This window comes from Ptiloglossa arizonensis, chromosome 1, assembly GCF_051014685.1.
Source record: "Ptiloglossa arizonensis isolate GNS036 chromosome 1, iyPtiAriz1_principal, whole genome shotgun sequence".
Lineage (NCBI taxonomy): Eukaryota > Metazoa > Arthropoda > Insecta > Hymenoptera > Colletidae > Ptiloglossa > Ptiloglossa arizonensis.
The window spans coordinates 34,292,957-34,318,017 of record NC_135048.1 but is presented as its reverse complement, the minus strand read 5'-3'; the positions used below and the strand labels follow the sequence as shown (position 1 = coordinate 34,318,017).

Below are 25,061 nucleotides of genomic sequence, written 5' to 3'. Positions count from 1 at the left end.
CGTCCCGGAAATGTTTCTTTCGCGGGAACGGGGTTAGGGGAGAACGCGGCCGACACCTGCTCGTGCACGATAACGCGGGAATGGAATTCGCGATTCCGTGCCGCGAAACGCACCGAAACTTTACCAACGGCCCGAATATTTCTTTCCGTTCGAGAACCTTCGTTTCGAGCCTCCAGAGAGACACAGAGAGAGAGAGAGAGAGTATCGTTGCGGTCGCGCGAGACGTAGCGAGCTGGAACACCACGGGGAGAAACGTGTTGTCGCTATTGGTTGTGTTGGAACGAATGCAACAATGATCCTAAGAATGGCAGATGTCGATAGCGAATGGTCGATGTCAGTTTTAAGGACTGTCTCTATATTGGCGTTGAAGGGTCATCCGCTACGCGGTCAACGCTTTGCCTATTTTTTCTGTTCAGTTCCAAGTCGAAAGTCACGTAGATCACCCGACACTGTCATCATTCAAGTAAAGGCATATCACTGTATACTCGTTTCTTCGGACTTTCTATTCTCATATGTACAAAAACTATACCACTGAATACGCGGGATCCCTGCATATTATAATAAACTAGATATTATAATCTGAACTTTACAACACACACAAATATACAAAAACGCACCGCACGGTCGCAAGAAATGTTTGTAGGCTCGTACGAGGATGGAGAACATCTCGCGGCGACCAGCGTAGATCGCGCGTGCATCGAACGAGAGGGCAAGAATTCCGTTGTTATCGACGGGGGAAAACAGTAGACGCATCGGTAGTTTCTCTCGCGGAAGCCGGCGCATTCCAGACGCGCGTCGTTCGCAGGCAAGAATTTGCCTCCGGAGGCCACCGAGGAGAGAAAAAGCGGTCGGAAACGGGCGATGGAAGAAGCAGCAGCTTCCCTTCGAGAAATGTAGCCTCATAAGTGTCAAGCGCATTTTCCCGTGGCACTTACGAGGAGACAATATCGAGCGAGAGAGGCGGCCCAACGGATACGAGCACGTAGCCGTGTATTCCGTTGGCGGTTTTCGCTCCGCTCGGAATGCACCGTACGGGAAGCAAAAGGAGCCGAAGCTCGGAGACCCTGGCAATGCCCTCCATCCGCTACCCGCAGAGATGATACATCGGGGATTAATTGAACCCTCGAATAGCGACGTTTCGTTGAAAACGGTGCGCGTTTGGGGCGCGCTTCCTTCCCGCATCCCGTGTGTCCTTTCTCCTATCCCCGAACACGTTCACCGTCCCGTGTTCACCACCCTCCGCGACTTCTTTATCGAATCTTGGATGTTTTCTTTTCATTTCCCCGGGCCTTTCCGGCGATTCCCGTAGCACACTCCACCGCGACGTTTCTCGTTCCTCGTCTTTTCGTTGCTCGGTCCGCGCCGTTTCCCCGATCCGATCACCGATCTTTTCTTTCTCTCTTCCGTATTTCACTTATCGCGGTGTCTCCCCTCGCCCCGTCGTTCCGTCGAGGCGGTACGCGCCTTTCGATCTCCCCGAGTCGCGTATTTTCCCATTTTCGCTTACAAAAGGATCGACGCGTCTGGTCGCGTCCCTCGGTTTTCCACTTCCTTCGTGGAGCAGACCGTTTAATCGGCCGGTTTCGAGTCTGCGGTCGCGGACCCAGTCGTTTCGGTTCTTTTTTTTATATTTCGGCGTTGAAGCCGGGAAACGTGCGTCGGACAGTGTTCCATTAACCCGTGCATCCGCGCGCAAAGGGACGTCCCGTTCGGCTATCGCGGCCGCGGACGCACCGACAAAAGAACATCCGAAGGTTACCCGCCCGTCGCGTTCGATCGGTCGTTTGGAAATATCGACGGCGGCGGTCTCGCGACCGAACAACACCAATTATCGCGTCGACGTTCGACGAACCCTCGCGGATATCGTTTCCCGCGTCGGAATTTCTCCTTTGATTGGTTGCGTCGGCTCGTCGAGCGGAACGACAAACCGTCGTCGGTTACGCGGTTCTGGACGACGCACCGGCATCTCGATACTGGTCCCGGACGAACCGAACGAACGTCAAAGAGGAGTTCGTTATCGCGGAGGAGCGATGCAACAATTTATAGTCGATACGATCGCGCGCGAGCCACGGATCTCTACCCTCGCGAAACGTAACCGGTCTGGGCAAATTTAATCTTTGCGCGTACAAACGCGACGCGAAACATCTCGATGAAACGGGCGCGCGGAGTCTAGCGATAATTAACGAAATAAAAACGGTATCCTCCCCCGACGATGAAAATTACTCGGTTTACAGAGGTTTCGCGAGAGCCGCGCTTTGAAGTCCACGGACGATAATTGGCCGCGCTTTCCCTCGGACCGTTCTTCAATTATTCGCGGTGGGATCCAAAGCGACGGATCCGTACGCGGACAAAGATCTTCCGGGCTGAAAGAAGAACAGGCTCCGCGACTGTTCTCGGTTCCCCGAGACAAAGAGCTCGTTAAAGGGTCGATAAAAATTTTACGCCGAGACTCCGTCCAAAGTTCCTTCGAATCGGTAAGTCGCTCGGCTACCGCGGAACTTTCTCCAACGAGCTGAGAAGACCCGCGATCGAGACGATTCATCGCGCGAATTCGTCGTTCGCAGCGCGTATCCGATGGATATCGAATCGGTGACTCGGATCGCGGGAGCTCGTTCGATTTATCCTCACTTTTTCCCGATCGTCGAGATTCGGGTCGCTCGAGGTCCGTCTCCTCGTTGAAGAGCCGAGATCCGCGAGAAAGGGAAGCTTCGCCGAAGGTGGAAACGGGAACTCTACCAGAAACGAAGCAACATTTTTGTTTCGAGAGAGAAGTAGGCAGGAAACGTGTTTCGCTTCTCTAAGCGTTCCTCGAGCTCCAAGGAAATTAAGCCAATTAACCCCTCGGGCTCGAGATTTTCTTTCGGTTGGCGGTCGTCCAACTCGCGGTGTTGCTCGCGTATTTCTCGAAAGTCCGCTCGACTTTCGCGAAGCGTTACCGATGAATCTTTCGACGACGCGTCTCGTCTCGTGCGCGAGATAAGCGAAAACGATCGCGGATTCGATGTACGTTTCGAAAGAATCGTCGAAGATCGGATCCTCGCGTGCAGGAAACAAGCTCTCGGAACGACGATCGAAACGTACTTCTTTTCATTCCGACGTTCGTTTACCCGTGTTTCTATTACGTTTCGTCGATCCCCTCCCCGTGTCTCCCCACTTTGATCAATTATCCACTTCTCCCCGACGTTCCTCTCTCTAATTTCCTTGTTTCCCGCGTTTGAAGATTTTAATTATATCCTAGATGCTCGGTTCCGAGAAGATTTTCTTCTCGGTCTACCGACCGCCGAAATCTACCGTCTGTGTATCTCCACTTACAATTAGTCTCGGTTTCGGTTTCCAGCTGGAGCGCGTTCCATCGAGTTGGGCTCGTCCCCTCGTTACTCGACGATATTCCGTCGCGTTTCCCGCGTGACCGTAACGCGCGCCAATAATAACGAAAGGGAATAATGGCGCGGTGGCGGATCGCGATGAATACGGTTCGTCTGGCGTGGAAGCGGAGCGGAGTCGATCGGTCGATTCAATCAGCTCGAATTGAGAGTGTTCGGTGCCGGGGGACCGTGAGAGGGGAGGGTGAGGGTTACGGGAAGGGAAAAACGCGGCGATACAACGCGAGCACAATGCTTCGATCGGGGAAACCGCAGACGCGCGCCGAACCGTGGAAAGGTTTCGCGATATGGATAAGGAAACTCGACGGAAGCTCTCGACGGGCTGAAGCGGCTCGGGAAATTCCTGGAAAATTCCCTGGAATCAAGGTCGGTCGCGGAAACATCGCTTATCGCTTCGAATTTTCGTTCGCGCGCCCCTCGACTCGGTACTCCATCGACACCTGCGTTAATTATCCGCGATCGATACACTTTTATCGTGCAACATTCGCGCCCGGTGTGCGCGTTCGAACGTCCCGAAGAACCACCTCTGCCGAACGGTGCAACCGCGTTCGAGTATTTTCTTCGAGTACGAACGTGTTCGAAATTTGAGCGCGGAACGTATGAATATTCGATGGTTCGTTGGCTGTACTTTCGATTTTGTGGCATCGGTAACGAGGGCAAGGTTGCTCAAAAATTCACGAGCACCGGGGCTCGTTCCTCGCGAGAGGTTTCGAAGAAACGTTGCCACTCGACGCGACGAACCCAACGATTGGACACGCGAATTACGGAAACGGTGCAATCTTCCGTAATTTCGCAACATTCGAGGTTCTCGATTCGCCGTGGTGTCCAAGGACGGTTGAATTTTGGCAACTCGAAGTTTCTTCTTGGAGGACACCACGAGTCTGGGGTCTCTCGCGCGTTAAAAAATTCCAAGGGGCGGCTCACGGGACTCGAAACCGCAACTTCCGTTCTCCGAGGCACGTCGCGCGTGCCAGATATCCAGCGACGGAACGTAACCGGGTGGACGCTCCGGAAATCCAAATTGAATTTTTAATCCGTGGAATTCGTCGGACTCTTGGCCACGGTTCCCCGCGACGCTTCGCGTTACTTTGGTTTTAATTTGCTCGCGACGCGCGAGCGTTCCGCGGGAAACGGTTCGCGTGCGATGGAAACATTCGACGACGGAACGGAGATATATCGCGGCGTTAACCGGAAGCGGATACGATCGCGTTTCTCTGTGTTTTTTTTTTCCGCCGGTTTCTCTTCCGAATTAACGAGACGCGAGACGACGCCGTACGGGAAACGTGCGGTAGATCCGAGCGGGCCGGCGATAAGAAAAATAAAAATTCCGGTTCGCGAAATCTGCGATCTGTCCTTTATCGGTATCGTTCCGCGAAAGTGGGAAGGTTCGCGCATTTGCATGGTAAAACCGGGAGTCGTTAACGCGGCCCCTCTACGTGGCGATAAAAAATTAAAAAGTGCATACCCCGGGAGCCGGATAAACGCGGCCGATAAGCGCGTACAAGCGATACAACGTGTTTCGGGCGAGGAGAACGATCCGAATACGTTCGCTATTTTTCAACGTCGTAGTTACGAGAGGCTCTGTTTACGCGAGAGTGACCGATGTTCCGTGACGTTGCGCTTTAAAGGATTAACTAAATTTCCCAAGTAATATGCATACCTCCGGGAACTCGGGATGCCGAGTAGTTTGCTCTTTGGCCGTAGACGGGGCCTCCGCGCGTCTGAGAAGCAAGCTGACGCCTCTTACCGTTCGGTTGCCCCGAACCGGTGGGGAGACTACGTTCGAGATCCCGTGGCTATTTTACGTCGAGTTTCTTCGAAACTTCGTTTCCGCTCGCTCGAAGAAAGTTACGCTGGAAAAGTCGTGGTCCGCTCAGCACCGGGGACACGGAGCGCGCTACCTGGCCCGCTGTTCGCTAATCGCTAATTACGGGACGCTTTAACGGACACCTGGACACCTCGAACGATATCAACGATTTTCACGGTGATACGAATCCTCGCCTTTACGAATCGCTTTCGCGCCCCACGCTCGAGAGCAGCTCCGTTTCGCGAACACCGCGATAAGAGTATCGTTACCGTACAAATTCGAATAACCGGCCACACCACTGTTCGTTTACTACACGAGTGGCCCTGCCCCCCTTCCCTTAACGTAAATTTGTTTACGACCTTGGCCAGATGCGTCGGGAGCTCGTCGAGGATCGAGATCCTTTACGACCGAATTCTTCCAACGACCGACTTTCCTCGGGCGTTATTTTCGAACAAGTTTCTTCACCGTTGGAAGAACGTTCGCTATTCGTTCGACATCGATCGCGCGGAAAATATAATAGTTCGAAAATCCTTGTTAAAAATAGCGGTTAATTTTCACCGATAAACGATCGCCACGAGAGCAATTTCGGTCTCTGTGGGATCCCGAAAAGGCATTCCGGGAGGTTAAATCGGAACGAGTATTCGAGAACGATCGAGGCTCGGAGTGGCCCACTCTAATAACGTCGTTCGAGCCGACGATCGAGTAAACACCGTTTAAGGTGTTTAAGGTGGTTAAGGTGTTCAAGGTGTTATTGGCAGTCGAACGACGAGCCGCAATTTCGAGCCGGAACGGGATTTCGACGAAGAGAAATCGCGGAAAATACATTCGTCTCGTTCGACGCGAACGGGAACTTTCGGGAGACAAGTTATTTTCGGCTAATGGACGAAGTCGAGTCCGGAAACTTTGCCTCTCGGATTAAAAAACTCCGTCTTTGGAGGTAAAGCGCGTTTTATATGGAAACGAAAAATATTTCCCTCCGCTCTTTCATCCCGATCTCTACGTCTGACAAATTACCCTAACGTCAGCGGCGCGGAGAGTAAAAGGGACGACGGGGGAAAAAAACTTGAAAGTTAACGTCCACGTTGCTACGAGCTTTTCACGGAATCCGAAGTAAACGCGCCGGGTCCCCCTAAAAACGTACGAGGGACTCGACGAAGAACGAAAATCTTTCGCGCGGAATTAAATCCGCGGCTCGGTGCTTTTCCGCGCGCCGTTAAAAATAATTAGATCCCGGGTATTAGCTCGGTAAATATTTCTCGATACAATTCGCGAGTAGGGTCGTTCGATTTAAACGAGAAACGAGATTCCCCCTGCCCCTGTCCGCCGCTCGACGAGCACGAAACGTTTCCCGCGCCCGGCTATCTCTTCAATTTAATTGAGAAACTTCATCAACCGCGCTAGGAAACATCTCGCGACTCGCCCGCGTCGGGTAAATAGAATATTTACCAATTATGAAATTAAATATCGAGAGACGGGCTTTCGTTTCCACGAATTTCGGAGAAGGACGACTCGATGAAAAGTATCGCGGTACAACCGGTTCGATAAACGTACGTAATCGCGCGACACGGGTCCCGATCGACCATTTTAGAGACGTACCGTTCGATCGAATCACGTTGCTCGATTATCGTTTATATCGAATCGAAGAACTCTCGACCGAGATGGAAAATAAAAGCGAAAATGTCGCGCGAAAGCAACGATACGCGTTTAATCGTACGTTTCGGATAATACAGTGAAGCGCTCCGGTAATACGAAGTTATAAAATGTTTTGCCGCCGGATTAAAAAAGATTGGATATCGGTTCACACGTGGACTTAAAAACACAATGTTTCGGTGGAATAAACGGGCGAGCGAAAAAAAAAAATGGTATACCGAAATTCGATATAAATTCGTGAAATTTCGATGCTGTACACTCGGTACGCGCGATGTCTCCATCCAATGGGAAAAAAAGAGGAAAAACAAATTTCCAATCGGGCCTCCTGCCGCACTTCCGGTCTGATTTTCGAAACGTTTCGCGTTTTATCAAACAATTTACAATACCAGAGATCGGTTTACATTTTTGTTCGCCGACAGCTCGAAGCGTTTGGCTGCCGCGCAACGTTTGTATTTGTTCACCGCATTTGCGCGATCGGCGTAATAAAAATCGTTAATATTTTCGTTGCGAGGAGGGGACGAGCGAGCAGCAGGGCCGCGCGAGAGGACAAAAGGAATTATTATCAAAGCCCGTGCGCGCCGCTCCGATGACGTTTATGCGAGGCAATGGAAAAAAAGGAAAAAAAATGAAAAAAAAATGAAAAAAAAATGAAAAAAAAAAAAAAAAAACTGTAATAAAATGCCCAAAATTGTTTCCCGGATACGATGTATCGATATAAAAATCGTCGCCGCGTTCGCAAATCCCGGCACATTTCGCGCATTACGGACGATGATTTATTCGCTCCGGGGGATTCGCGATTTCCCGATTAATATTTCACGCGTACCGCGACCATTGTGGCCAACGAGATGACTTATCGTTTCCACGTCCGTCTCGTCCACCTTCCGGCTCTTCGTTCGGCTCGTTTCTTTATTTCCATTCGAACCGCGTATCGCGGTTATTTAAACGCGTCGACGTTCACCGATCGTGGGAATCTCGGTGTTTTCTCAACCCTGCGTCGACTGAACGTTACGGTACTCGGTACCACGAGCAATCGTAACGATCTCCGGGTCGAACCGCACCGTTGGCCGGTTCCTTTCGCAATTGGTTCGGTTTTAAGCGCGCGGCGTTATTTTCAATTAATTTTTAAATTTAATTCCCCACCCGCGAGGATGAAAAATTCAAACGCGGCGAGCGAGCGAGTGAGCGAGCGCGCGCGGTGTTTTATTAACCGTTTTCCCCGCTGTAAGTAGCCGAGGGATAATTCCGTTTCGAGCCGGGCGACGAAAAATAAAAAGAAATTCTCCGCGCGAACGGAGAATCGAGAAAGCGGTCGGGTTCTCGCTCGTTTTCGAGAGGAGAAATTCCGAAAGCTGGAAACAAAGATCCCTCGGGAAGGGGGCGTCTACGGGACCCCAGAGGGGGAAACGCAATTTCAATTGGCTTCGTTTTCAAGAACCTCGACGGGGTGCCTCGTTACTACCGAGCGACGAAATCGGGAGGCACGAGTACAAGTTTCCGAGGGGCGCGGCGAAAGAATCGAGGAAAATGAAGAAAACCCTTCGTCGATTCCTCCTCCTCCTCGTCCTCCTCTTTCTTCTCCTCGTCTTGCTCGATAACCTCTCCGAGCTCGTTCTTCGCGAAGAAGCACCCCTCTCTCTCTCCTTTTCCTCGATTCCTCGCCGAGAGTGTCGCGAAGCGCCGTTAAACTCTCGTTCTCCGCTCCCCGGGCCCGTTTTAATATATTTCGCTCTTTTCGCTCGATTCCACCTTGCTACCCTCGTCGTAGATTGCGTCAAGGTGACGACGACGAAGCCGACGACGAGCGGGAGAACTTCCCTTTCGCTCGATTTCACGAGCGCCGCGCGAAAACGGGAGCAGGGAAATCCGCCGCGGTGGCGTCGCAACGACGACTACGACTACGACGACGACGACGACAACGACGACGACAGTCGCCGATAAGGCGTCTCTTCTTCGATGACAACTGCTCCCGAGAACGGGTATGCCCTTTCGCGGCGGATGCGTTTCCTCGGATCGCCTCGTTCCAACCGGCGAAACGCTGGAAACGTTTCACCTCGATACGCGGGACACGCTCGAAGCTCGCTTTTAAACGTAACGTTCGATTCGTCGGGGATAACGCCGCGATAGCGATGTTTCGTACTCGCGAGAAACGCGAGACTCCGACCGCGAGGAAGTTACGCCGGAGAACGAGAGAAACGGAGAGAGGGGGATCGACGCGTAAATTAAATTCGACGCGAGAACGAATAACGAAGTATCGACGAACGCGCGTAACCTGATCGCTTTTCGGATAATTCGTATCTTTAATTTACAGCCCAATTAATCGGCCGGTGAAAACCGGCGCGGAATACCGTAATGGAAGCTGCACCGGGTCGTATTGTACACCCGCGCGATAATTTCCTCCTCCCGTGGAACGTCGATAAATCATATTTCCCGCGGATAGTTTCTCCGTTGTAAAAGAAACGAGAGAAAAAAAAAGTAAACCAGTTGCCTCGACGCGGTGTCCGAGGCTACGGTACACACAGACGTTCCACTCGGTCCGCGCATCGGTCCTCGATCCTCGTCTCCGTTCGGAGTTTACTTAGCATTGCTGATGCACTATCCCCGTTTCGGGCTTCTGTCTGGCATACGGGCGAACAACGCGGGAAAACCGAGAGCTCGAAGGGCTCGTAGCGGTAGGGCGCGGGACGCGGTGAATCCTCGAACCGGCCAAGGCTAAAGGGCGAGCGTCGAAGATCGTCGATGGAACGGGGCGATCGGTCTGTTTGAGAACGGATAGTGGCGCGCGCTCTAATTAATAGCGCGCCATCCACGGGACCCGGAGAGCTACCCAAAAGGGTTGTGAAAGAGCACCTGTTCTCACCGCCCAACCCCGAGAGACACCCTCGCCCTGCCTCCGTTTCGGCCAGTCCGATCGACGCCACTTCGATATTTCATCCCCCGCGCGGAAAGAAAAACACGAGCGAAGCGATTAATCGTTCCCCGCGTTGGCCCACCGCTACGATCCCTTCTCGCTCGCACCACCTCCCCGTCGCGTAATTGATTCGAGAATATCGAAGACGGTGTCCTCGCCGAAGAAGGCATCGCGACGTGATTTATACATCCGCGAGGTCTTTGAACGCCCGCGGGACGAGCCCGCGGTTCTTTCACCGCGCTTACCCGCGTTCCATCCTGGTGTCGATCGAACGATATTAGACGCGCCGCGAAAATAAATGGAAAACGTGGAACGAAGTGTGGCGGACCTCTCCGGATAGTTTCGGCGAAGTATAGCTATGCGTCGAAAACGTAATTTGACGCGCGCGTAATTAAACAGGCGAACTAGTTTATCGTCCCCGGCGGAGGTCTGCACTTGACTGGACGAGTTACCGCGAGTAAGAAGGCGATCGTGAGAATCGGCTTCGAGGACAGCAGAGCGGCGGTCGAAGGACAGTAAGCCAAAATCGCCCGTAAAATAAACAACGAAGCCAGATCCTCTCCGGCCGATGAACCATTCACTCGACTTTGACTCGCTTCGCGTCAATTATTTAATACATTTAATAAAAAAGTATTATATTTCCGTTCGAGCGTCGCGTAACGAAAAGATCGATTCGATAACCGCGCGATCGAGAATCTCCCGTCCCGTCTGACCCGCTGCGCGTTATTTCTACTCCGCATCGATGTTTGTAAACATCAACGATGGTATTATCTCTTCCCCGTTTGTCTTTCCTATCCATCGGCCGGCCGGAACAAGTTGAAACACGGGATACCATAACACCGTCGGTGTACCCAAACACCGATACGAGTAGAAATAACGAGCAACGCTCGGACCGGGTGGTCGAGTCGGGTTCGAATCGCGCAAATTCACGAGGAATATTTCCAATCGATTTCCACGAAAACGGACCCAAGCGTCGAGACGCATCGATCTTTCTCCGTAGCTCTGTTCACGCGCGGACGATCCTCGAAGCGTAAACATCGACGTTGTCGGTCCATTCCTCGATCTCGGTGTCGGGTCGTCGGTCCCCGTTCCCAGCGATCGGGATCGTTCGACGAAGAACCTAATCGTTCGGAACACGCACCGTCGGCGAAGATCCGCTCGCTCGCTCGCTCGGTGGCGACGCAATCGGGCGGCATCGCGGGTCGTCGACGAGCGATTAACGGCGTGGCATTCGCCGCAACAACGCGACCGCGTGCCTTCGGATCGACCGTGTGCAACGTGTTGCACACCCGCCGCCTCTGGTTATTTGATCCCGAACGCATTCAATCGCAATAATGGGACTGCGGTGGAAGGAGGTGCGAAGCCAGCTGCCGGATCGACGGGACTGGAAACATCGAGGACCCGGACGAAACCGAAGGTACCGGTTGTCGAAGACGCCGACGATTTCAACGCGGTGGCACGAGCTCTCGTGGAATTTCCTCGCCCTTACGGGGAGCCGTTCGCCGGAAGAGAGCGCAGTTTCGAACAACGGGTCCGATATCGAGCGACCGCCCGTGTACACTGTCTCCATTACGAATTAACGCGGTAAATTCGCGTTGAAAATTGAGGCACGCGCGCGAGGGAAACTCGTTACCGTGGTTTATTGAAAAACTATGGCAAACAAGAATTCGTTGATGGACGCCGGCAAGATGCTTCGTACGTAACGATGTTCGAGCAACTTTAGGCTCGGTGCGCGGAGCGAGGGGCGAGATATCGGGGACGGACGGTGCTCGATCGTCGAGAAATTACGAACGGAACGCGTCGTATGTTTTACAAGGGCGATTTAAACGTATTCTTCCGATGCGTCTGGATTCGAGACGCAACGTACGCGCCGAGGAGAAGAGATAAAATACGTACCGAGCGCGGTAAAATAAATACGAGACCGATGGAAACGAGGCTGACTGGATTTCTTCTTGGGAGCGGGAGCGAACGAGCGACAGATTTTGAATATTAAATGAACCGTAACGTTCTCAAACATTGACCGAATACAGCGAAGAAACGTTCTCCCCGTTCCAAGGAACTAGTTATAATTTCAACCGTAACACCTTCCGTGTCCGCCAACTCTGAATTTGATTAAGAAGTTACGGATCGAAAGCTTCCCTTCTCGCCGGTTCGGCTCCGATTGTTCGCGAAAGTGCACCGGGATTGGCGAACCGCTCGCGGATCGAACGAGGACTCGCAACGACGGGCCGAAAAACGTTAACCCCGAGATAATTGTCCGATAAGCCGATTACGGTCGTCGAGGGGTAGACGATTAACGACGAAAGTATTAGTTCCTCCGGTTAGTCCGGGGATTCGTCGTCGAGTTACTTCTCCAGGACGATTCAATTACGTCTTAATTGTTCGGGACGGAAACAGAACCGCGTTAAAACTGAAAGCATCCGGGCGGAGATTTTCTCGAGAACGCTCGCTGACCCGCGGTCTCGGCGATGGGACGAGACGGGAGGATTCGCGGTGAAAATTGGCCGCGAATCGTCGTCGCGAGATCGTTCCCCATTGTACTCGACGCGGGTACGCGGTAACCGCGATCGAACGCGTCGGTCACGGATTCCGTCGCGGCGTCTTTTCGAGCGGAATCATTTCGTCGATAAAGGACGCTCGATTAATCCGTCGGGCGAACTTCCCTGTCTCGAGTCGTCCGGACTCCTCTCCGGTTTCCGTGGAAACGCGGGAACGATGCTCGACGGACGGATCGAGAGTTAATATCGAGGAAAGTAATCTGGAAAGTGCAAATGAATGTCGTCGGGACGGGATTCCATTCTTCCGCGGAACGAAACAGAAACGATGAATTTTCCCGCGACCGCTGATTCCACGGCAACGGGACGCCCCGGGGACGACGATAATTTTCCACGGAAGGAAAGTCCCCGCTATTCGACAATTAGTCCGTCTCGATCCCGAGCGGAAGACGGTGCGAATTAACGAGCAATTAATGCAAGACTCTCGAACGTTCGTCCGTTGGCTGCGTCTCCCCGCTGATTCCGTCGCCTTGTTATTTTCCTTGTTAGAGCTCTAATATCGTTTCTACGTTGTTCCGTTTTTTCTTTTTCCTCCGCCGCGTCGTTGCTTCCGTTGGCTCGTTTTATTTATTTAACGAAAACCAACCAGCCGGGGACTCACCTCCCTCGTTACGGGGAAATCGCGACGGCGATGTAATTTACTTGGAACCTTGTCGAGCAACGATCGATTCGATCGAGCGATGTTCGACTTTACATTCGCGATGTACCGGAGCTTTCTTTTCTCTCTGCTTGTTGTTTCGAACGCGTACGAACGTTCACCAGTCTCCATTCGAACGCTGTTTGCGCTCTTTTCGTCCGAAAAGCGACACCGAGCGTTTCGCGTCTCGAATCGGGGGGTACTCGATAACAACCGCGTCCCGGCCAGCGGCCGACAATTACCAAACTTTACTACTTAAAAGCACGGAATCCCGGCCGTTGGTGGATGTTTCGGCGGCCTCAGCGACCATTATCCGAGAGAAACGCGTTTCCACGCGGCGTATCGACCGAAACGGGCGTCATTGAACCGCTCGATGGCGAAAACGGACCTAATGGAAGGCACATTAGGACGTTACGCCCGACACGGGGCTGCTCTCACCCCCGGACGGGGGCGAAGCTTTCGCCGCGGCGGAAACCTCGCGATATCGCCGCGAAACGACCCCTCGTGCGCAAACGCGAACATCGACATTTTTTTCGAAACCGAAGCTTTCTCCGATTTGACGAAAAGTGGGGCGTTTACGCATCGAGGTGGAAAAACGAAGCTCGGGAATTTTTTTTTCTGCGTTTGAATTACAACCGACGGTGGTCGTTATCCGAGGACAGCGTATCGACGTTTTCGGCGGTGAAATTTGCAAACGGTTTCGAAACGCACGCGATTCTTTTTTTTTTTAAAAAGAGGGTACTTGTTCTCGTCGAAAATATTTTTACGATCCAAGTATCGGATTCTACGATCGCACGATTACGAAAGGACCTTGACTTTCGACGCTCCGTCGTCTATCGTTTCGACGTTATCTCGATGTTGGATCTCCGCTAGTTACGGGTTTAATTTTGTATCGCTCGAGAAACGTTATCGCTCGAAAGGTATCGCGCACCCGGCGTTTAAAAACGCGCGAAGATAAACGTTACGGCGCATAAAGTTTAAGGAATTGAACGCGGCTTCGGTAGGGTGGTTTAATCGCGGTGAAAAAATAGAGGCGGTCGAAGCACGGTTCGCCACCGCGGTTCGTTCAGTCCTCGTGCTTATCGCAGATGGTAACGCGACCGACGATAATAACGAGCCTTTGATTCTTTCCGTTTACGATCGCGAATTACGAGGCGGCGCGAGACGGAGGGCTCTCGTTATGAAATATATACTACTCGACTCGCGCCCAACGGTGCACTTTCGCGCGCAAATAACCGACTAATTGAGCCGTAAACAACCGAAAATTTATCGCAACAAAGGCTCCGGTGGTAACTCGATTCGCCTAGCCTCGAGAGCGAGGCCCTTTCATTATCCCGCCGCGACGTAAGCGCAAAAATTAAAACCGCGAGCAGGTTGCCGTTGGTAAATGGTGGTTCGAGCGAGCCGCGAAAGCAAAGAAAACACAACGACCGGTTAGAAACGACGAGCAAACCGGGGAAAATTTGATCGAGTACTCCGGAGGGCACGAATAGACTTTTGGTAATCGCGTTCAATGTTTCGGGAATACACCGGGTCTCTCGCTGGGGAAATACACCCTCTTGTAATCTTCGCAATTTTTAACAATGGGTGGAAGCGGTTTTTTTTTCACGAAACTGGCGCGGTGAGTTTCTTTTTTCTTTTTTACGGTAAAATTTGACGGAGTAATACATTTTCAGGATAAAACTACCGAGGCGAGTCTATAGCGAGAACAGCCGGGATACTAAGGTGGTCTTTTTCCACCAGTTTGTCTCGCGTAATTGTTATTTGCGAATACACAGAATGGACCATCTGACTGGAATCGACTCGGTGTTCTCGATCTCGAAGGACCTCTATTTTCTACGTTTCTTCTTTGATATAATTTTTCGAGATCACTCTGTAACTCTTACGCCTGAAGAAGCATTCTTTTGTAGAATAAAAATTTGCGCTGCGAAGAAAAAATTAAACGCGTGGCACACTGACGCCTACTGGGATCATCGATGAGAAAAATTTCGATAAATCCACCGGTTACGAAAAACATCGAGTCCGTCGATTCGATCGGTGCGCTGTGTATTTACAAGTACCGGTGGTACGTTACGGTTCCATCGTCACGTTTCCCGGGGTATCGATGCTTTTCATATCCGCCAGTGGCTGAAATCGATGTCCGCTATCTTTGGCTACGAGCGAGCTCAGAAACGTCGCCGTACGAGCTCATAAATTATTCCCGAACGGCGATAAAACGTCACGAGCAATTCTCCGCGAGGATTTGCGTCCTGCGGTGGCCAAGATCGGCACGTTTATCGAGACGGTTTCGCGATATTCGATGCGTTTCGATTATGCAAGGAGCCGTTCGAGTACTCCGGCAATCTCGAAACCCCGGCCCCGTCCCGCACGAGATTGTTTCGACGACGAGCGATGTTAATTACTCCGTGTCCCCGATTCGTGGGATTCTGGGACAGCCAATTGGAGCGTCTCGAAGCTGGAAAGAAAAAAAGAGAAAAAAAAAAAAAAGAAAAAAAAGAGAGAGAGCGCGCGTGCGTGTTCGCGAGATCGAGGACACTCGTCGAATTACACACTCGAAGAGCAAGCACGACGAGGGTGCTTCGGGACTTGGCTGCATTTTTTACCGCGTCGGAGATACGCGCTGGCTGGACTAGTGCCGTTCGAGGAGCAACGATCTCGTAAACGAGTTCGACGAGGAGCGATGAAAACGAACGATAAATAAATAAGAGTACGTCGGATCGCTGATTGAACGCGCGTCGAGTGGAACAGAGAGAGAGAGGGAGCGTGCGCGGTATCGTTGACGCGCAAAATTCTATCGCCTTCGAAACAGTGACGAAGGAAATTGCGAAGAATCGAGCAAAAATGGCCACTCCCGCGAGCGGGTCTTTCGATCTCCGTTTTCCAATTTCCGACTCGCGGAGAACGCCAACCCCTCGCGTCTACTTGAAAATTAATTTCTCCGAAACCGATTCCTCGATGGCCGACGAAATCGCGTCGCAAAAGCGACCCAAACCAGAGACCGGAACAAAGTGGCGGCTCGCGTCGGGTTTCGCCGCGTTTCAAACTCCCATTCAATCCCCCGTGAAGAGGGACGGGAACGGGGGGTCGTAAACTCCGCGATTCCCCCCGAAAACCCCTCGAAATCGACTTAAAACGAGCCCGAGGACGAGCGACGTGTCGTTCGCGCGCACGCGTGCGAGCGGATCGTCCCGGTTGTTTCGCTCGTTTAACTTTCGACGCGAGGCCTACGAAGTTCGGTGAGTGCCGTTTAATGAGACTCGCGTGGGGACGGAATCTCACCGTCGACGAAATTGCACGGGTTTCGGGGGGAATCGGGCTTGCGAGCTGTACGAACTAGCCGCTCGAATCGCGAGCCTCCCCGTTACGCGGGGAGAATAATTTTTTTACGAACGAGCTTCGACGAGGATTTACCGTTTGACGGAGTTTCGAAATTTCAGCGAGAACCGACCGGTTGGTTTCGCGGAACGTTAAAGAGGACCGATCGAAAACACGCGCGAGAGACTCGCGAAACATCGCGGTTGCATTCGGATGTTGTATCCCGACAGGGATGGCAAGTAGCGTGCCCGGTTCGCGAGCGGACGTCCCTTCGTTCGTTTTCGGGGCACGGGACGACGAAAGGGCGACCTCGTGGAAATTCGAGGGCCACCTTGGGCGCAATACGGCTCAATCGAGGGCGATTATAATCACCTACTCGAGGTCGCAGTCACTTCGGGTCCAGATATTGTTCGTACCGCGATTACTCCGCCCGCAATACCGTTTACACCGTGTCCACTGTTACAGGGCTGTAACTACTTCCTAGAAGGGCCGTTTAAACCGCAACCACTTTGCGTACGACGCTATTCCCATCGCGACTATTTTGCATCCAATATCGCCCGGACCGCAACTAGTTTGCCCGGTAACGGTGCACAGCTCGTTACTATTTCGCGTTCGGTGCACCACCGACCTTCGACCGTTTCGCATTCGGTGCCGTACGTCGCGACTATCTTCGTACACGCGCGAACATCGAAGAGGGTTCGCGTCGTACGACCATCGAAACTAAAACGGACAAACGTCTCCGGCTTGTTAACCTTTTAACCCTCGGGTGTACGCGATACGTTCTCGTCGAGAGAACGTTCGTTTCTATTCGTTGTAAAATGGTCGTTGTGCCCATCAACAGGAGGGCTTCTCGTCGAGAAGAAGGGAAACGATCAAATTTCCATCGATCGTACCGCAATTTCGATAAAGAACGTTTTGGGGGTATCTCGATAGGTCGTTTGATTTCCCCGAGGAGACGGACCGATGTTTTCTCCTGGTCAAAGCGGGAGAAACTGTTTACTAATTAAAAGGATCAATTCCTAGAATCGACTCGTTATCAGGACAGTCTTTCGCGATGACATCCTTCGTGGATGTGGTGCGTGGAAAGTGGCGAACTTTTCGACCTCGGAACAGTGCAGAGTTCGTTTCTACGTTTCTTTTGCCCCCAATCGCGACAGAGACTGTCACGTGAGTTTCGAACGATAGCCTCCGCTACGTTTAAACGCAGGGACTCCTAAACGACCCTCGACTTCTCCCGCGAAGGGGAGATATCTTTGGAAAACTTCCCCGGTGAAAAGAGTTTCCTCGCCTGGCGATCCGGTCACTCGTTTCTCGCCTCTTTACCAGCAACGGAACGGTTTTTTAAAGCGCAAATTTTCTCCACTCGTTTTCGCGGAGTTTCGAAGAAGAAGAAAAAAAAGAAATCTCTCTTAAACGTCGGTGAACGGTACAGCGAGCCGAATTAAGCTTCCGGAGTGGCCTTAACGACCACAGATTCCACCGGTTCGTTGCGAAACGGGCCGATACGCGGCCCGGCCGTATCCACTATCTAATCTGCCCTCTATCTTCCGCGGAACAGCGGAAAAGATCTGCCGGTGGTGGTAAATCATCCGGGCTAATTTCGCCTAATCTTTACGCCGGCAGTAAAATAACAATTCCGGGCAACTGGGTCGCTCGACGGGGCGAATTAATAACGGGAGAGAAGCCTCTCTCTCTCTCTCTCTGGACCACTATCTTTCTCGATCGTTCGTTCGTTCCTCTCTCGTCGAGATCTCCCCGGCTATGCCGCGAAATACTTAATGCCGGGAAGGCCCGCGTCGTTTCGTATCCGACGTTTACACGGCTGAACACGCGTATTAGAGGCGCGCGTGCACGCAGCCGCGTGTTCTTCCCGCACGCAAACAACGCGAAACGTGTGCAACCGCGGCGGAATCTAAGCTCGGCCCGTGATGTATTGCCGCTGGGATTACGGGAACGTAGCGCCGCTGGGGTTAAGGACCACACTTTCGCGTTACCGTTCGAATCTGTACGTACGAGCGTGCTTTTGCATACGTACGTCCCGATTATTAATCGTCCCTCGCTCGTAAACTCGCGGATAATTCTACGGTAGCGGCGAGGTGTCACGAAATTTCCGAACGGGCGCTCCTCGTCCTTCGAGCCGATACTTTACGATATCGAGCCAGAGATCGTTTTTCACAGCTTTCGAGATCGATCTTATTTTTTTTTACTCGAAGATTCTGGGGGAAGAGCTTCGGGTGTACTAAATTTCGAGAGGTGCGCTTCGAACCGCGATTCGCTAGCTTCCGGCTCTCGAGATCGTAGCTCTCGTTCGTCTCGCGCTCTCGACGTTACAGCGCTCGAGTTTCCAAAGTCGGTGCTGCCGTTTCGGCTTTCGAGACTACGACCTTCCACGCTCGGAAGTAGATTTTTGAGCCACAGATCGGGACCGAGTTTCGAATTGCAAGGCCGGAACCGTGCGCGTTCCGAAGACGAAACGTAGTTTCTTGGACGTCGATTTTTAAAATCGCGACCGTTCGTTCTCAAAGATCACGGAATCGAAGCTTCGCGGCGGATAGCCGAAGCACTCGCGTCTTCGTACAACAGTCGAGAAGCTAACGACTTCCGCGGAACGCCGACGAGATAAGAAAAGGTATCGTTCTTTTTTTTTTCCTCTTCGTTCCCGGAATCGATTCAACTTGGACGAATTCCGCGATATCGTCGATCCAGATTTATCGTCCTTCCTCACGGACGGATCCACGGATAGTATAAATGTAAAGTGGATCAAAGATTATCGAACAAGCGCGGAGAAACGGCGTCAGAAATTCCTGTCGAAATCCCCCGATAACCCAGTTTCCCGGCGCACGTGGACTTTTCCCATTTCCCATTTCCCCATATACCCTCTATGTATCTCCGGGCTACGCTCGAGCGTACAGGCCGATCCACGTTACGCGAATCCGCTCGCGCGACTCCGTGCGCGTTGATTTCTATGGAAAAATGTTGCCTACCGTTTCCAATAGTTTCGATCTTTTCTCTACGAGAGTCGAACGATTTCGTAACAATCGGAGTCGTGCCTCTGGTGGAGTTAAAATCTAGCGACGAAGAGGACTCGAGGAGAAACGTCTTTGCAATCGCGAAGAGAAATACTGGTACTCGTTCGTGATCATTCGAATTTAATTGTTTCGAGTCGCTACGTCTTTGGTAGCGGTATCTCCTCCCCTCTACAAAGGGGTAGATATGTTTGATTTTCGATCTTGGTGATCGGCGAGGTACCCGTGAATTCTATCTTCGATACGAACCATATCGACTTTCCACGTTTCGTCGCGTTGAATCGTTTCGTTAAAATTTCTTAAATTTCAACGTTCCCTGTAGACTCGAGTTTCCTTTTCCCTTGTGTTGCACGTTTACAAGTATCCCGTTGCTCTTTCGCGAGACGAAGCTTTCGACGCAACGCCCTCGAATCGGTCTCGTCCGTAACGAGTCTCGATAAAGTCCGCCGGTTCTGGTTGGAACGATGCCCCTCCCCACCCTGTCCCGGTCTCGTGAATCAGCCTGTACGCGGGAACAATTCCGAGCGTATCGCAGCCGCAGGTAACAGCGCACCGTTCCGGGTGAACGCAAACGAGCGTCGACCAGCTTCTTGGCGAGGCTCCGATTTTACACGGCCTCCTAAAACTAACGATAACGAGTGACGTACGAGCGCTCTTCTTTTTTCTTTTTTTTTTTTCCCCCTACCGCCTCTCGGTCCCGTATCGCGCGGATAGGACAATTCGGTCCCGTATCTTTGTGGGTCGTGGGTCTCCCGAACGCTGTCGCGTACCACGACACCGCGGAACGTAACGGACACGAGCCGGGGATTGATAACGCAATTTAATCGGGCGACGGAGAACGAGAAATCTCGCGGTGTATTCGGTACGGTACGTTTAAAATACAACGAAACACCATACGACGCTCCTCTATACTAATCTCGATCTCCGTTATATTTCTTTCGTAACTGCGCTCCGCACCGCTCCCTTTTACGACCGCGCGCTCTCTCCTCTTTGGCTCCGCGCGCTCTTTAACTCTTCCCCTATCTGTCTCCCCTTTTGTTTCTCCTCGCTGCTCTTTATAGGGCTTCGTACCGCTCTGTACCTTTTCGTCGTTTGAGAACTCTGTCCGCTTTCCACGATTTTCTCTACCCTCGTCTACCCCTCACCGGTCGGCATTCTCGCCATTCTGACTCCGAAGTTACGGCCGACTCTTTCGCTGACCTAAAATACTGGTCACGCGGAACCACATTTCGAGACCACCGTACCGAATACCAGCGATCGTTGGACTAATTTCCCAGGGCGTACGATACCGTGGAACGAAAGGACCCGACGACACTCGGGTACCGTGTATCCGTCAACCACGCGAATGCACACCGTTTCTCTTAGAAATCGACCTAACGGAGCCGCCTTGAAAATTGGAGTACCTTTACGACCCGGTTCGGCGAAAAACAATAGCAATCGAGGACTCGACCGTACGAGACGGTTCGAACGTAAACGAAGGCCGAAGCGTGGCTGTTTTACGCTCGGTGTACGGGATAAGAGAAAGCCATTGGGGGTAAGAAATCGTTAGGGGTGGAAGGTCGGTCGGTTGTCGAGAAATTGGAAATGGAAAATTCCACGAAGAGAACGCGTCTGGCGTTTCGAACGTCGAAGTACTCGCGCCGCGCCGTGTTCCCCGATGTTTTACCGCGTTTGTTCGCGAGTCGCGATACGTATTGTAGCGAGACGGGCCGTTAACTCTGGTAAAAAGTACAAGCCTTCGTCGGTACCGCGTTTCGATCGAGTATCGTCGAGTAGAGACCGAACAGACGCCACGATGAAAGTTCCTCGAGTCGCGAATCGAGTCGATGGCGCGAATTTGCGAATTTTTCCTTCGAAATCGGTTTCCCCGGTTAAATCGGTTATCGAAACGCCCTTTATCTCGGAGTTTAATTACTCCCGTTTCGTTTCGAGAACCGAGCCGAACGGAGGCTCGTTCGAAATTCTCGAGAAATTAACATCGAAGCGTTTGCTTATTCGCGTTCGAAAAAATATCGTCGTTCGAGAGCGTTTCACTTACGTTGTTCTCGGTGAATCGAAGTAACGCGAGGCGAGGCGAGAAACGAGCGTATCGCTCGTCGCGAAAGTGTCTCTCGTCTTCGTTTTACGGGGCGTGTTTTCGAGCGTCGAGCACGAAAGGATAAACGAGTTCCAGGCCCGGGCATTCGCCCCGCCGGCTCGTATTCGTCGACTGATCGATGCCGCATTTATTTACGAGGAACAAGAGAGCCGCGCTTAAAGAAAACACCTCCGATAAACGGAGAACGTCCGGCGATACCGAAGTCCGTTAAAATATCGGCGGGCGGCTCGCGCCGTGCTACGCCGATACGATATTCCAAATCCAGGGAACATTTGTTCTCCCTTTTTGCCCGCGGTCGACGCCGATCGTTTATTTTTTTCCATCGAGTGTATTAATCTCTCATCTTTTTTCCTTCCCCGCGTACCACGCGGTTTTTCCTCGCAAATTCGGGAAGCGTATTTCACGGCAGTCGATAATAAAGGATCGTATAGAATTCGGCGAAATTGGGCGGTTGTTAAAACGTTTCTTCCTTTTTCTTTTCGTTTTCGTTTCTTTTTCTTTTTCTTTTTTTTTTTCTTCTTTTTTCGACGCTCGAACGTGTAATCTCCTCTACCTTTTTGCCTTTTTTACATCCGCGCACCGGTAGAAAACGCGGGGACGTCTTTGCGCGAGTGCCGCCGGGGATTCCCGGAGCGTCGACGGAAAATCGACAACGAAAGGCGCGTTTGAATAATGAAAAGCAGTCCGTCGTCCGTCCGTCGGGTGTTTCATTATTTACGCGGGATGTCCGCGAACGAAGGAAGGATTATCGTTCCGACATGCAGATTGTTCGCAACGAAATCGCGCGCACGGTCCAGGCTACGCGGCGAGATAATTTATCGCCGACGCCACGCTCCAATACGTTTTCATGATTTATTAAGAACCCCGACGTCCGCTCAATTTATCGAAGGAGAGCTCTTCTCTCCGAGTAACGACGAGACGCGCCGACTCGTCTCGACGACGACTCGTCCCTGTTCCGTGGACCGATTATGGAAAACTTGGAAATTCATACGGCGTTCGCGAGCGTTCCTTTTACGCGCGTAATTCCATCTATTTTACGCGCTCGAAGAGTAGGTAGGTTATATATGCAATAACGATGTTCTCGGTATTGGTTCCTTGGATCAATGGTTTTTCATCGAACGATATGCCCGCGATCGGTGTTCGAATAGTGTTGACGCGATTCGGAAGCTACTCGAAGGACACTAGTTCTTGTACGCGATCGAAAGACTCGTTTAAAATTGGTTTTAGCGGCCCTAAATGTCTAAGGTGGAAAAGAAGAGGGTAGAGCATTTCATCTCGGGCCTGCTAGTGGATTCATCGGTAAGACAACCTAGCAGACCCTGTCTTATACGCCAGGACGTTGAGAGATCGGTAAGGGACCGAATATATACCAATCGGAGCAGGTACAATATACTTGCGGGAAACAGTCGGTGGTCAGTTTCCCTCTGGTGGCAAGCGTGAGTAGCGCCGCCATATGGTTAAGAATCTACCACTTACAGAGAGTAGTGTTTCCCTCACTTTTGTCTATTCCTCGAGCCCTTCGCCGAAAGACGAGTAAAGGTGGGGAAAAAGAACGTTCGGTGACCTACTGGAATTTCCTTCAAGCCTGTAACTACTCGTGACTAATCGGTTGCACCCCTTTAGGTCTTGCACGTGTCTTCTAGAACCCTCGGTTTATGACACCTGTGATCAGCTATTGAGACAGGCACGGGAAAGCTACGTAATCATGTGTTGTAAAGTTCAGATTATAATATGTAGTTTATTATAACATGCAGGGTATAGTTTCTGTACATATGAGAATACAAAGTCCGAAGAAACAAGTATACAGTGATGTGCCTTTACACGAACGACTTGGAACTGGCTAGAAAAAACCCAAGAGCAAAATAGAATAATACGGAGACAGTCCTTAAAACTGTTATCGACCATTCGCTATCGACATCTGGCACTCTTAGGATCATTGTTGCAATTCATTCCAACACCACGCTTGGAAGAAATCACGGAAAAATATATTTCCTCGAAAGTAGCTTTCGTTGAGGCACGAGACGCAAATCGTACTTGCGCGTCAGACGTTTCGCCGAGGCGTAGCTAGTCGCTACACGTTTATCTTCGAAAACGAGGGAAACAAGGCAGTAAGTGTCCCGCGCGTACGGATTAACGTTCTTTATTGGAGCGATTGTCCTGGTCCACGTGTCGCCCTTTCGGCCGTCCGTTTCCCTTTTGTTTTACTCAAGGGACAACGTCGCGCGCGTGTACGTGCAAGATAAGGGGCAGAGTGTGCGTGATCCGTGCGGAGGGAGACGAAACGGTCGCGAAATTAAGTGACTCCGTTTCGTTGCGGAGAATTCGGAGATTTGGGTCGAAAATGGTGCCGCGACGCAATAGTGACACGGTCTCGTTGACAAATTAACGTTGCTGCGACCTTGAATTAAATCAACTCTTTCGAGGTGGAGAATCGCGATCCACGCGCCGATTGATCGTACGATTTGGGCGTGGATCGTGTCAAGAATTCCTCGATATCTAATTTCTACGAATGGCTTCGTCGTGTCGGACTACCCGGAACAGTGCATCCCGATTCCCAAGCTTGAATTCGATAAACGTTCTTCCGATAAGACTTACCCCGAAAAACAACCGTGTGAAATTTTTCCATCTGTACTATTCTTTAAGGTAACAACTGTATATAAACCCACCAAGCTCTCGAATAAAGCAGTCTGTATTCTCAAGTCAACCGGTCGCCACGTCGTTACGCTGTCCGTCTCAACCCATTATTTCTCCAGTCTGAATAATTTTCAAGTAAACTTCTTAGTTTGGATTAGGTGATCGTCGCGACTCTCACCAATCCTCGCTAAACTTAACTTCGATGAATCGTGATTCGATTGCGACTCGAATCCTTTACTACAAAGTGTCAGTTTGGAATTTGTCCCGTGACAATCGCGTTGACGTTGTCCCAAGAGTACCGTTTCTCGCGAAATAGACCAGGTTGGTCGAAGCTGCGCGATCGAAACGAAATTTTTTCTCCTCGCGAAGAATCGGAAAATTCGAATTCGGACCGTCTTACGTCGACTTCGACGCGAAAGTTAGGCGTATCGGTACGCGAGATTAACGAGGTTGTTCGAGGTTATCGCGAGTGCGGCACGAAACGATCCCCCGGAGCAGAATTCGAGGGCTATTAATCGCGGCGCGAGTGAGTCCGTATCGCGTTGACGGTGTCGCAAAAGTGACACCCGTTTGTTACGAGGCCGCGTTAGCGGAGTAGGGCAATTTAAAATCGCCCCTTTCCTCGAAGCACTCGACGAAGAAAGCCCCCGTTAGTCGTGTCGCGGTTCAAACAGCCTCGAAAGCCCATCGTTCGTCGTAACTCGTCCGAGACGATCCCCGTTTCGACTACCTTCCACGAACTCGACTCGATTTCTCGAGGCCGCCCTCGCGAAACCTTAAAATCCCGGTTAACGACGAACGATCGGCCGATCTCGCGGCCGATCGCCGCTGTACGAACGGAAAGGCATTACGCGGTGTTTCATTGGAAGGGCCGGGGACTGATTAAACGATGGCTCGAGTTTCGCCCGGCAACGTTAACCCCACTCGGGGCTGAAAAATATGTGGAGGAAGCTGCCGCGGCTTTATTACGCTCGGATTAATTAAAATACACTTAAACGGAGTATCGTTAATTTCGGGCCTGGCAATTTAATAGCTGCTCGGCTTCAGA

The 25,061-nt window shown here is 51.6% G+C and overlaps 1 protein-coding gene across 3 annotated transcripts in view; it reads right to left on the bottom strand.

Moving 5' to 3' along the window:
• The window catches only part of Syn1 (Syntrophin-like 1), a 374,190-nt gene that overhangs the window by 24,702 nt on the left and 324,427 nt on the right, over positions 1 to 25,061 (bottom strand). The gene's annotated exons all lie outside the window — the stretch shown is intronic.